This window comes from Lipotes vexillifer, unplaced genomic scaffold (genome assembly GCF_000442215.2).
Source record: "Lipotes vexillifer unplaced genomic scaffold, Lipotes_vexillifer_v1.1 scaffold224, whole genome shotgun sequence".
NCBI classification, from domain to species: Eukaryota; Metazoa; Chordata; class Mammalia; order Artiodactyla; family Lipotidae; genus Lipotes; species Lipotes vexillifer.
In genome coordinates, this window is record NW_006775984.1 from 547,982 (window position 1) to 563,116 (window position 15,135).

Consider the following 15,135-nt stretch of genomic DNA (forward strand, 5'->3'; position numbering starts at 1 on the left):
TCCCCTCCCCCCTCCTCCCCTTCTTCTTCCCCTCTTTCTCCTTCCTCTTCTCCTTCTTTGTCTGCACCTTCTCATTAGGCTTGAGTTAGAAAGCAACTTACACACTAAAATACAAAAACACAAGACTGCGGCCACAGAGAGTATATGTCTGTTGTGTTTCCTGCTCTAACCCTAACACGTGAAACAGTACCTGGAGCACAGCAACCTTTCTCTGTGTTCAGAGTCTCCAATGAATGAATGAATGAATGAATCTAGAACCTGTGCCAGATTCTTTTTTGAGAATTTTTGACCAGAATTGCAGAAAGAACTCATCAGTCAACAGTAGGTATTTAAAATGAGAAGTCATTATATAGAAAGATCAAGAGAGGTTGTTAATTTCCAATTATGGTCTAGCCAAAGTAATGTGAAGCACACACTATGAAAAAAAAACAGAAAGTTAATTTAGTGAGAAATAAAGAAACAAATGTGGAATATAGTTGAATCCTATTACCTGATTGGCATTAGAAAAGACCCAGGAACTAGTACTGTCTTTTTGTGTCCTTACCTAATAGAACCACATGTTTGTGGAGTCCCACGAGCACCTGTTGTGAATTTATCTGCTGCATCTCGTTGATAAACAGCCATATACTTAGTGACCAGAATGCCCAATTAACAGTTGTCAAATCTTTTAGATTGGTAGCAAAGTACACTAAATAAGTGTCTCAAGTAGAATGAAAGAAACAACACTGCTGAAACAACACCTAGTTTCATTGTGCTTCGCTTTATTGCACTTCATAGAAATTGTATTTTTTACAAATTGCAGGTTTGTGTCAACCCTGTATCCAGCAAGTCTATTGGCATCATTTTTCCAACGTCATTTGCTACTTTGTGTATGTGTCACATGTGGTAATTCTCACTTTTCAAACTTTTCAGGATTATTATATTTGTTACGGTGATCTGTGATCAGTGATCTTTGACATTACTCTTCTAGTTGTTTTGGGGATACCACAAGCCATGCCCATATAAGACGGCAAACTTAATCCATAAATGTTGTGTGTGTTCTGACTGCTCCACCACCTGGGTGTTCCTCATGTCTCTCATGAATCACAACAATATTGAAATTAGGCCAATGAATAGCCTTATAAAGACCTCTAAGTGTTCAAGTGAAAGGAAGGGTCACACATCTTTCACTTTAAGTCAAAGGCCAGAAATGATTAAGTTTAGTGAGGAAGGCTTGTCAAAAGCTGAGGCAGGCTAAAAACTAGGCCTTTTGTGCCAGTTTGCCAAGTTGTGAACACAAAGGAAAAGTTCTTGAAGGAAATTATAAGTGTTACTCCAGTAAACACATGAATAATAAGAAAGTGAAACAGCCCGATTTCTGATACAGAGAATGTTTTAGTGGTCTGGATAGAAGATAAAAGCAGCCCAGATTCCCTTAAGCCAAAGCCTAATCCAGAGGAAGTTCCAATCTGTTTTTCAATCTATGAAAGCCAACAGAGATGAGGAAGCTGCAGAAGAAAAGTTTGAAGCTAGCAGAGGTTAGTTCATGAGCTTTAAGGAAAGAAGTCATCTCCACAAATGCAAGGTGAAATAGCGAGTGCTGACGTAGAAGCTGCAGCAGGTTCTCCAGAAGATCTAGCTAAAGTAATAAAAATGGCTACACTAAACAACAGATTTTCAGTGCAGACAAAACAGCCTTAGTTTGGAAGTTGCCATCTGGGACTTTCATAGCTAGAGAGAAGTCAATACCTGGCTTCAAATATTTAAAGATAAGACTGACTCTCTCATTAGGGACTAATGCAGCTGGTGACTTTAAGCCAATGCTCATTTACCATTCTGAAAATCCTAGGGTCCTTAAGAATCATGCTAAATCTACTCTGCCTATGCTCTACAAATGGAACAAAACCCAGATGTTTACAACATGGTTTACTGGATATTTTGCCCACTGTTGAGGCCTACTACTCAGAAAAAAAAGATTCCCTTTACAATATTACTGCTCATTGACAATGCACCTGGTCACCCAAGAGCTTTAACAGATGTACAACAAGATCAACGTTGTTTGCATACCTGCTAACACAACATGTTGATACACTCTGCAGCCAATGAGTAATTTCCACTTTCAAGTCATTATTTAAGAAATACATTTTGTAAGGCTATAGCTTCCATAGATAGTGATTCCTCTGATGGATCTGGGCAAAGTCGATTGAAAACCTTGTGGAAATTATTCTAGATGCCATTAAGAATGTTCATGACTCACGGGAAGAGGTCAAAACATCAACATTAACAGGAGTTTGAAAGAAGTTGATTCCAACCCTCATGGATGACTTTGAAGGGTTCGAGTCTTCAGTGGAGGAAGGAACTGCAGATGTGGTGGAGGTAGCAAGAGAACTAGAATTAGAAGTGGAGCCTGAAGATGTGACTGCATTGCTGTGATCTCATGATAAAACTTTAATGGTTGAGAAGTTGCTCCTTATGGATGAGGAAAGAAAGTGGTTTCTTGAAATGGAAACTACTCCTGTTGAAGATGCTGTGAAGATTGTTGAAATGACAACAAAGGATTTAGAATACTACATCAACTTAATTAATAAAGCAGTGGCAGGGTTTGAGAGGATTGACTCCAATTTTGAAAGAAGTTCTACTGTGGGTAAAATGCTATCAAACAGTCAAACAGCTTTGCATGTTACAGATAATTCATTTGTGAAAGGAAGAGTTAGTCAATGCTGCAAACTTCACTGTTGTCTTATTTTAAGAAATTGCCATGGCCATCCCAACCTTCAGCATCCGATAACCTGAGCAGTAAACATCCATCAACACTGAGGCAAGACCCTCCACCAAAAAAAAGACTACGACCTGCTGAAGGCTCAGATGATGGTTAGTAATTTTTAGCAATTAATTTTTAATTAAGATATGCATATTGGTTTTTTTAGATATAACTCTATTGCTCACTTAATAGACTACAGTCGAGTATAAATATAAATTTTAAATGCACTGTGAAACCAAAAAAAATCATGTGACTCATTTTATTGCAATATTCGCTCTATTGCTGTGGTCTGTAACTGAACCTGCAGTATCTCTGAGGTCTGCCTGAACTCTCTTCCTTTGTAGATGAAATTAAAACGAGTAGCAACCTGGAAACACATGCTAGTTGAGACAGCATATAGAAGATAAAGCGATGAGTGTAATGGGTAAATAATTGGAACAAGATCTTCTGGATTTTCATCTCAATTCTGATGCTTCCTAACAGTGATGCCCTGGGGAATTCACTTAATCTCCTTAGGTTTGGTTTTCACCTGTGTAAAATAAGGATTAAAAACTGTGTCTACCTCCCTGAGGCTTTGGGGGGACCAGGGTTGATAATATCCGTGAAACAACTTTATGAAATTTATAGTTATCTTTAAATAATCAGTTTTGTTATAATCATCATCATAAAGCACTCTACCGTGTACAGTGGAACTTCTTTACCAAAGCTGTGTCTTTTGTCTTTTAAGTCAGATTCTAATGTGGGCTTCACCTTTGTATTCAGCGCTAACTGAAGCAGCTTATCCCCGGAGTCTGCAAAGTCAAAGCAGAGCATAAGGAACTGCAAGTACAGGTCTGAAACCCTACTAAAGATCAGGGAACTACAGAGAGTGTAGTTCAAGGGAAAGTTGCCTCTTGATCACTTTCTCTGGAGAGTGAAAAAAAGAAAAAAGAACAAGGAGCAAGAGGAAAGGCAAAAAGACACTGCCACCCAGAATGGAAGTCTTGATATAATAATGTCTAAGCCTGGCACCTTGAGAGTTTAATCACTGCTTACTTAAGGAGGAGGCAAAAGGAAGCTGTCACCTCAGCCTCTGAACAGGGAGGTCAGAAACCTGCCTCTGTTTTTTTGCGGCAGTTAATCCCATTGCGTTCTCCCTGTCAGAGATCCTCGGCGGAGGGTGGGATCAAGGGTTTTATATATAAGGAATCTTTCTCCTTGTTGCACGTCTAGATTCCAAGCAGAATGTGTATCTAGTATTTTCAGCAGTGTGTCTCCTCCATTCTACTTCAAAGTGTCCATTACAGTGGTTAGTGACAGTATTCTTAAAGAATACTTATACAAAAAGAGGAGATAAGAGAATCTCAGCACCCAACTGCTTAATTACAGATGCAATGTGTTTCAAGGCTCGGTTGGCATTTTGAAAACATTTCTGTGGTACCGTCAGTGAAGGCTGAATTTAAATACTGTGGTTCATCTGAAATTTGGGGCCCACAGTGATTTAAAATAAAAAATGAATCCAGTTGCTCCAGTGTTTCTTCTTGTAGCAAATACAGAATTAGGAGCAAGGATTTGGCTTGGGAAAAATAAGAACCTACCTCAGCCCATAACAAATCAAAGCAAGGCTAGTTTTATTTTTGTTGTTGTTGTTTTGGTTTTTTTGCGGTACGTGGGCCTCTCACTGTTGTGGACTCTCCCGTTGCGGAGCACAGGCTCCAGATGCACAGGCTCTGGACGCACAGGCTCTGGACGCACAGGCTCAGCAGCCATGGCTCATGGGCCCAGCCGCTCCGCGGCATGTGGGATCCTCTCGGATCGGGGCTCGAACCCGTGTCCCCTGCATCAGCAGGGGGACTCTCAACCACTGCGCCACCAGAGAAGCCCAAAGCAAGGCTAGTTTTATTTCCTTGTTCACTTTTAGTTGATTCTAAGCAAAAGCAAGGAAAGAAGGAGCGGTTTGATTTTGGATGGCTTTATACTTCCCAACTCTCAATGGTTTACCACATCTTTAAGCAATCACCCAATGTCACTAAACAATTTATAGCTTTGTGGTATATAGCAAAGTTACAATAAAAAGCAATTGCGACAGTAACTAGCAGTGGCCAGAGTCACATACTTCAGTATCACGAAAACATTGAAGATAATTTATTTATGCCCTTTTAATTTGTAGATCAGAGAAATGAGATCTAGAAAAACTAGATGATTTACAAGGTCACAAAACTAATTAATGTGGAAATCAGAATGTGAACCCGTGTTTTGACTCCTCTATCAGTGAAGTTCCCAACTTGCATTATCTGTCTCCCTCTTTTCCACAGAAACAGTTCTGAACTAATGCTTCCAAACAAGAACTCATTGCTCTATAAACATGTCACATGCACTAGGCTGAAAGAATAAACTATGGTGGTAATACAGTTTTATATTTTCCTAGAGTAATAGGTCCAGAACAAGTGGTGAAAAACTCATTTGACGTCTTTCAAAAATATCTGTTGTAAATAAACGTCCCCTTCTGAGTTGCAGAGACAGAGTTGAAACTCTGTGAACAAACGTGCCAGTAATAGTGACTGTGCTCTGTGCTGTTTTTCTGTATATTCAGTAAGGAATATATATATAAATAAGCTGATACAAACTTCTAAAGAAGAAAAATAAACAGATGAAATTATAAAAATCCAGTAATGCTTGGAAATGCAATAAAAATACTAGAACAAAATCATGGATCCTGAAATAAGCACCAACTACATATGTCCAATCATTAAAATTAAGTAAAAAAATTAATATATGAATAGTAATTTTTTTTTCATAGATGGAGGCAAAACCCAACACAGTTACAATTATTCGTATGGATTATTGTGATCAAGGAGGTTGTATATTTGAGTTCCTATTTTTAGGGATGACATCCCAAAAATCTAAAAATGAATTAAAAAAGTAAAAACAAGTGCTTGTATAATTACAAATATTTGGCTTTCACCGAGATGTCAAATTCTATTCACCTGACTGAAAATCCATCCAATAGGGAAATACGGAGTTTATTTAAATTTTATTCCGATATACATGTATCTTGAACCCTGTAGGTTCCTGGGTACATAACTACAGTAGGCTTTAATAACATCTCCCACTCCCCACCCCCCTAAAAAATCCACATCCTAATCCCTGGAACCTGTGAATGCTACCTTATTTGGAAAAAGGAAATTTGGAGATGCAATTAAGTTAACAGTGTTGAGATGGACAGATTCTTCTTGATTATCCGTGTGGGTCCATGTATGATCATAAGAGTCCTTATAAGAGTCAAGCAGCAGGAAATCGACTACAGAAGAGGAGTCAGTTTGACCATGGAAGTAAAACTTGATGTGGCTTTGAGCCAAGGAATGGGCAGCCACCAGAAGCTGAGAGAGAATAGATATTCCCCTGGAGCCTCCAGAAGGAGCCAGCCCTGTCACCACTGCGATTTTAGCCCCCAAAGACTCTTTTCAGTCACCTGGCCTCCAGGACTGTAAGAGAATAAATGTCTAATGTTTTAAGCCACTAAGTTTATGGTCATGTGTTACAGTAGCAATAAAAAATCAATACAATAGCAGTAGATATGTTCATTAAGAAAGGTATCATCTAATCAGAAAAATATTGAAATTAAACAATGTCCTTACCTGGAACTCTCAAGGAAAAGTTTCACTGAAAAGTTTAGTATCTTTTTATGATCATCTTGTGTTTCTGTTGTTAAATTCATTAGAAATAGGAACTATGTAATAGGTTATCTAACCTGTGCCCTGGAGAGAAGAAAAATAGACATTGGCAGGATTTTTGGCATTTCCTCGTAGCTTTGAAGATGGCTTGTCCAGGATATCTGTACATAACTTCCTCAGTAACAGGCTGCTCCCGGTGGAATTTAGTTCCAACTTACAACCTTCATTGCTAATTTTTTTCTCTCTATATCTTGTAACACTTATTTAAAATAAAGCTGTTACTTAAGGTAGATACAGTGCTAGGTTTGCACATAGACATTCCCAGGATTATAATGAGAGTAGCTAACAGTAAATTTTTGCCAGCCATTCTGTCGTGAACAATCTTTAGCAGGCCTGGAGGAGGAGATAAATGAAAGCAGGTGAGATGTCCCAAGCTCTTATCTCACATCTGCTCCGCCAGCACCACCCCCATCTATGTACAGGGCACTCCTGTCTGGTGTTAGAAGCCAAATTCTAATCAAGACTGGGAAATCTCCAGGGAGCAATAATTTGAATCGAATAAAGGTCAAGCTACTTACAAGAATGCAAATGTGAAGTTGTCTGCTCATTTTATTTTATGGACCCATTCAAAAACTGCCCTGGGAAAGAGAACAGCAGATTAAATCAAAAGTATGGTTTAATAGGTAGAACATAGAACTTGAGGGCTGAAAATCTGGAAGGGAATCCAAGTTCACCATTTTTTACTTTTCTTTCTCATGCATGGTGGCAGATACACACTAAGGTGCACCCTAATGAGTCACACCTGAGTATAATACCTTCCCCCTTGAGTGTGAGTGGAATCTGTGATTTGCTTCTACTCAATAGAATATTGCAAAGGTGATGGGGTGTCACTCCCACATTATGTTACATTATGTGAGACTCCATCTCAGCAGACCAGACAGATTCTCTTGCTGGCCTTGAAGACCTTAGGTGCCATGTTGTGAGAGGACCTGTGAGTGAGTCACGTGGTGAAGAACTGAGGGAGAAGGGCAGCTTTAGAAGCTGAGTCGTCCGTGCATGCCAGCCAGCAAGAAAACAGGACCTCAGTCATAGAGCTGCAAGGGAATGAATTCTGCCAAAAATCACATGAGCTTGGAAGAGTACCGCTACCCCAGGAAGAAACATAGCTGGATGGCATTTTGATTGCAGCCAGGGGAGACCCTAGAGGATTCAGCCAAGCCTCATCCCAACTCCTGACCCAACAGAAACTATGATAACTTGTACATAGTAAAACTCAGTGATTAGTTATCAATATTGTTAATTTACTATTTTGAAAAATAAAGGATTAAAACCATGCAGAATCTGTAAGATCTGTAATTCTATAATGTTTTTCATATATGAGTGCTTGACCATCCTTAAACTTTGAGAAATTTGTTAAACCTCATAATTTCCAAACCAAAATAAACAATCTAATTATTCTAAAGATTTGGAAGACAAACATTTTATCACTCAGTAAACATGTATGAATTCCACTGTTTTACGTTTTGATATATGTAGTCTTTGAGACTGAAATCACATTTTCTCAACATAAATTATTTCATGAAAATTATTTTGAAATATTCACCATAACCATAATCGACACTTGTGAGTTAATTATTTGGGGAAAAGGGTTTGTGGACTAGAAACTTAGACTTTCTAGATCTTAACTTAGGACACAACTTGGCGATGGTGGTGCAAACACCTACCTGTTGTCCGGACTTTGAGGTCAAAGGCCCAGGCTTACATCTAAGTTCTGTTGTCACTTTTTATTTGACTTTGAAAGTCACCTAACTTCTCTTGGGACCTGAATTTCCCTAACTTTAAAATGCGAGTATCCTTGGTAATTATTGTTGATGTGCATGAAGGTATTTTCTAAATTGTAACCTTCCATAAAATGCTAGTTATTATTTTCTTTTGACTATTCTTTTATAAACATAAACATGACAAATAAGAAAAAGAGGTGAGTCCCTGATGTGTTCTTATTTCCTACAATCTCAGTAATGTAGTTACCTTCTTGTTCTGTGATAGTCATTTTTAAAAGTCATGTCATTTTTTTTTCTTTTTGGACAGTTGCTTCTGAAGCTCTTGCAGCCGTTTTCCTTTCCATCTCTTCAGTTTCTTTCATTCAAGTGAGAAATTCCATCAAAATGATCAAAGAAAATATCAAACATGGTAAGAATTTGAGTTAGATGACCAACACATTTCAAAGATTTCTGACTATGCCACTATCACAGGGAAGTAAGTATCTACCAGATTATCAAAATCACTGATCAGGTTTTAGAAGAAATTAATTGTGCTATGTATTAAAACTTGTGATACAGAGTCACAGCTTTCATAACTCCTCAAAATCAGCATTTCGTATGTTGTAGTATTGTATATAGTGTAACAAGTATTGGTAGATTTGGAAAGCAGAACCTCTACTTCGATGAGTGGTCGATAGTCATAAAGATTACTCAATTTAACATTGAATTCAGCACCTAGGAAGAAATTTATAACCATAGTCCCTAAGGAAGTACCCAGTAAATAATGTTCTAAAATGCCACATTTCTTAAATTTATGGAGGAATATGTAATGCTGGAGAGTAGGTAATGACCTGTTTGCTTTTTTTGTTTTGTTTTTGTTTTAATTAATCCCAGGATCCCAAGCAATTATTGCAAAGCTCAGCACATGATGCCAATTAGGTGAGCTCGGTGACATAGAAGTTGGAAGCACAGGCTTTGTCATTAGATAATCTGGGTTTCACAGTATGATTTAGGGTGAGCTACTTATATTCTCTTAGCCTCGAGTTTATCTAATATAAAAGGTAGATGATAATATTATGTTCCTTGTAGATTATTGTGAGGACTAATAAGATAATGCCTATAAGGTGCCTGGCCCTATACATAGTATGTATGAGTAAACAACTATTATCTTGGATCACAATGGAAAAAACAGTATTTGCTTTTTAGATATTTCAATTTAGATAGTCCTGTATTAGTTAAAGTTAGTCTCAGGACTAGTTTTTAACAGTGGTTTAAAGAAGAGAGAGTTTTGGAAGGTGGTGGTTTTCTTGTCTGCTTGTTTATATTTCCTCTGACCTACCGTTCAAGGGCAGGAAGTCTAGAACTGTCTCTTGCTCCATGGTGTCTCAACCCAGACTCCTTTGCTGTATTTTCATTCCCCAAATCAACCCATGGTTCTAGATGGATTCTTCACCTACCAGCTTTGGTGATCACATCCAGATCAGTAGGAAGGAGAAAATGGAATCAGGAAGGCCAGCCCTTCCCTAAAAGCACATTCCTGGGAATTTGCACATTCCACTTCTTTCTTATCCTATATTTTAGTACTTAGCCATCTGGCCACAGCTATTTGTATTCAAGGGAGCCTGGGAATTGTAGTTGTTTTCAGAGAATACATATGTGTAACTAAAAATCTAGGTTTCTCTTACTTTAGAAGAAGGGGAGAATGGATATTAATGGGGGATAAACATCTAGATCACATCTGCTATACAAACTTAAACCACTTCAGTTGTTGTACACTCCTAGTAAAGATTAACTTCATGTACTCTTTATGCTAGGCAATTTTTTTTTGAAGTATATTTGATTTACAATGTTGTGTTAGTTTCTGGTGTACAGCAACGTGATTCAGTAATATATATATATATATATTTTTTCATATTCTTTTCCATTATGGTTCATAGGATATTGAATATAGTTCCCTGTGCTACATAGTAGGACCTTTGTTCTTTATCTGTTTTATATATAGTAGTTTGTATCTGCTAAGCCAAAATGCTAATTTATCCCTCCCCCACCCCTTTTCCCCTTTGGTAACCATAAATTTGTTTTCTATGTCTGTGAATCTGTTTCTGTTTTGTAAATAAGTTCATTTGTGTCATATTTTAGCGTCCACATATAAGTAATATCATATGATTTGTGTCTTTCTCTTCCTGACTTACTTCATTTAGTATGATAGTCTCTAGGTCTATCCATGTTGCTGCAAATGGCATTATTTCATTCTTTTTTATGGCTGAGTAGTATCCCACTGTGTGTGTGTATATGTGTGTGTGTGTGTGTGTGTGTGTGTGTGTGTGTGTGTGTGTATATATATATACCACATCTTTTTCTTTATCCATTCATCTGTCAATGGACATTTAGTTTCTTCCATGTCTTGGCTATTGTAAATAATGCTGCTATGAACATTGTGGTGCATATATCTTTTTTAATGAGAGTTTGATCTGGATATATGCTCAAGAGTGGGATTGCTGGATCATATGGCAACTCTATTTTTAGTTTTTTAAGGAACTTCCATACTGTTTTCAATAGTGGGTGCACCACTTTACTTTCCCATCAACAACGTAGGAGGGTTCCCTTTTCTCCACACCCTCTAGAGCATTTGTTATTTGCAGGCTTTTTAATGATGGCCATTCTGACCAGTATAAGGTCATACCTCATTGTAGTTTTGATTTGCATTTCTCTAATAATTAGCAGCATTGAGAATCTTTTCATGTGCCTATAGGCCATCTGTATGTCTTCTTTGGAGAAATGCCTATTTAAGTCTTCTGTCCATTTTTTGATTGGGTTGTTGCTTTTTGTTATTGAGTTGTATGAACTGCTAGGTAAGTATATTTAAATTTAAGTGAACACTCTCAAGATTGAGGAGAGAGGATACAGACCTCTTCGGATTGGAAGAATGTCAAAGAACATGTGACCATCTTTATTTTTACATACGTGGCAATGATACAAACAGGAGAGGGAGAGCCCTACTGTTGAGCACATTTTCAGTCTTGGTTACATTATATCACTTCTGCCAACATCCCTTTGACCAAGCCCAAAGTCAGGGGACTAAAACGTGAACTCCCCCACCAGTGAGAAAAACTGCAAAGTTACTCTGTAAAGGGCAGAGAGGATGCGTATTTGTGGTCAATATGTCAGTCTACCTTAAGAGCTCCTAGTGTCAAAACATAGTCTACTTCCTTTCCTCTACCTTCATATCAAAAAATTCTTTCATGGTATTAAGGCAGCAGGTCTAACAGGCATTTCATCTATCTATGTGGAATGGGGAAGTGTTTGGACCAGGTTCCAGAGAGGGAGAAGTGTCCTAATTTTCACTGAATATGGGTCCTGTTCTGCTGTTGTATTTACCACATACTCCAGCTCTGTCCAAAGAGAAAATTGAGAGATATATGGAAGGAGAGAGCCTTCTTCAAACTGGGTGTCTCATAAAGTTTCATATGAATTGAATAATCATATTATTGTAAATAGAAAGTGATTTTAGTCATGAAATGAGGTTTCCTTTTACCAGAGAGAGGCAAGAATGGAAAGAGCACAGTTTGTACCATTCACTTTTTGATGGTAATAGAATTATAATTAGATAGATCAGTTGTACCCAAATACATACCATGATGTTCAGGAAATAAAAACTCAGTAATTATGTGTATATTGTGCTACTGTCCCATTAGGAAATAGAAAATTGCATTCCTAGAAGAGCTTTCAATTAACACCAATTATGTATTATCATATATCTAGTTTCTTATAGTGCCATTGATTGTTAATATGGTACAATCAGTCCTTAAGTATGTGATAAATATTCTACTAACTGTTTAATGCTGTTTGGCATTCATTACCAATGAATAGTCATTTAATTAGTGCCAACTTATTCCATGGCAACAACACAGCTGAAGCTTTCTCGCTTCTCTATGAATATATTCAGCTTTCTCTATCTTCACCTCCCAAGAAGACTTCAGCCTTTATAGTGACACCCATTTAAAGAAATATCAGTATATGTTGACAGTGTTATAGTTTATCTTTTTAAAGATGTTATTGTTTTATAAATAAAACATTTATTTAGAATATAAAATATATATTAGAATTTAAAATATTTAGAATACAAAATATTTTAGAATATACATTATTTCTTTTTAACCCTAACTGAGAAATTATGAACAATGTTTCTGCTTCCTTTTCATCCTTAATTCATAAACTACAACTACTCTAAAGAAAGTAAACTAAATTCCATAATTAAAAATCAATATAAGTACACCAGGATGATATCACCCCTTCAAAAGACGATAGAAAGTTCAAAAGTTAAATGAATATAGCAAAGAAAGGTATTCATTTAACTCTGAAATAGTGTGAATAAATTATTCCTGAAACATAGTTGTTTCTCAGAGGAAAGGTAAAAGTTACTTGGCAAAGGGCAGAAAGGAGCAAATGTATATGGTCATAGAATTTTCATATTCTATCAATATAGCTGACATAAGCAAGGGGTTGAAATCTAGGGAATGAGAACCCAATGATTTCAAGCTTCTACTATTATCTTTACTTCCTTTCAATTTATACTTTATTTCATGGCAGGTGTTATTATTTATAAATATCTAACATGAAGACTGACATGAAATATGAAAACCTCCTGGAAGGTGTTAGAGATTTTTAAATGACGGTCACTATCATTAGTTTTTCAGTCTTTACAGGCGCTTTGTATCATACCAGGCATGTTGATTTCTTGATGTATTTTACTTATTTCTGAACATCTGTAACTTTACATGTGGATGCATATAACTGTTATTCTAAGTAAGTAGTAAATAGGATGAGATTAGAAGCTAGTCTTTTTATTTCTTAGATGGAAGTTAAAATACCATGCACTTTGCCCACCCCCCCCCAAAAAAAACCCCCACAATTCTTCTAAGACAAAACAAATGGGCAGAGGAGTATACCTGAAACTTACAACACAGTAGCAGCTCTCTTAAAGGAAATCCTCCTCAAAATAGTTTCTACTGATTCTTTTACAGTCTTGTTCTCAGTTGTAGTCCTGACAAACTCATTTGTAGCCACACTATGATGATGTGCAAGCTTTAGGCTTCTATCTCACAATTTTCTTTACTATCTTTTTTCATATGTTGATGCATTCTGTTTTATCTTCCTGTTGCATATCATAAAGTTGACCTCGTTGAGGACATCAGAGAAAGTCCAGGATAAGAGATAAAAACCATAAAACATTAATATATATTTGTGCACTATTTAGGAAGGGAACAATTTTCTTCAGCAGTCTTTAGAGTCCCTGGTTAGGTCTGAAAATTAAACTGACAAAGACAGATTAACAGGAGAAAAGCGTATATATTTATTTAATCCATGTAAATTTTATGTGACACGGGCACTGTCATAAGGAAATGAAGACTCAAAAAAATGGTCGAACCTTAGTATGTTTATGCTAGATTTGATGACAAGTGGAGAAATATGGCAGGTCAAAGAGCATGAGGTAATTGTAGGAAACTGGGGGAAACATAGCAAGGCTTGCTTGTTTAGAGTCTTCTCAGTGTCCCTTTGCCTTCAGAGGTAAGGATGCTCCTTTCGGCAGGGTATAGAGAGCACCTGCCACATAAAGGCTTTATGAAGGTCAGAGTAACCTTCTCGCTTCTGCCATTTTCTCAGACTTCTTCAGCTTAAAATAGTCAGTAAGCTAAGTTGCCATATTTTGAGGTAGTGGGTCCTGAACTCCATCAATTAACATATACTATGTAAGCAAATTCTTAGCATACCTAGAAAAAGAATGAGTAATTAAAGTTACCTGGATTTTATGAAGGACATTTTAATGAGGAAGAAACTTTTTTTTTTTTTTTTTTTTTTTTTTTTTCTTGCGTTATGCGGGCCTCTCACTGTTGTGGCCTCTCCCATTTGCGGAGCACAGGCTCCGGACGCGCAGGCTCAGCGGCCATGGCTCACGGGCCATCCAGATCAATTACATAAGAATCTTGAACAATGGGACCCACACCCAAGCATCAGCATTTATTTCTTAAAGCTCCCAAAGTAATTCCACTGTAAGGCGGAGTTTGTAGAACACTGGTCTAGCATGAGGTAGTTACAGAATACCCCAGAATATTCTTATGACAAGTCTCGTCTCCTGCATCGGCAGGCGGACTCTCAAGCACTGCGCCACCAGGGAAGCCCAGGAAGAAACTTTTGAGGCTGGGTATTGAAGACAGGTGGAAAGGAAGGAAACAGAGGCCCTCGAGCTCATGCAGAGATAACACTACACCAGTTCTGTTCACCACCCCCCTTCCTGTTATTTTGTTCATTTAAAGTTAAGCACACTTTTTTTCTCCCCTTCTCTCCCCAATACACACACTCACTCACTCACAAATGATCTCTTTTTTTCTGCTTTATTGTGATGCTTTTAACCTCAGAGCAAAGAGTAAGTAATTTATCTTCCACATCTGCTGTATTGGACTAAAACCAAAAGTGTTGTAATTAATTTTAAAATAGCCAAGTACTATAAAGAAAAGACATATTTTTAACTCTCTTTATATACATAGTTACGGGATATTTTAAAATATAAAAATCCCTGTAATACCACATAACTCCCCCCAAGATAAGGAATGTGTGCATGTGTGCATGGATATGGTGTGTATATGTGTATGTGTTTGGATATATGTATGAGTATATATATTCATATGTTTAAGGATATGTATATCAGGATAGTCCCTAAAAGGGTGTGGGAGAATGGACAACTCAACTAGCCAACTAGGGCAGTCTCAGCAAGGATAAGTGCACTAGGAAAGAGGCTACATGGGGCTCAACCCTTAAATGTGTTTTTTGGCATACCATTAAAGACAAGAAAATAATACTGAGTTATACTGATTTTCAGAAAAGCGGTATCCCCTGTAGCCCTCTTACAGGACCAGAACATAAATGTATTATTTGGGGGGGAATGATATTTGTTTTCATATCATAGAATTTATTAGGTGATTTA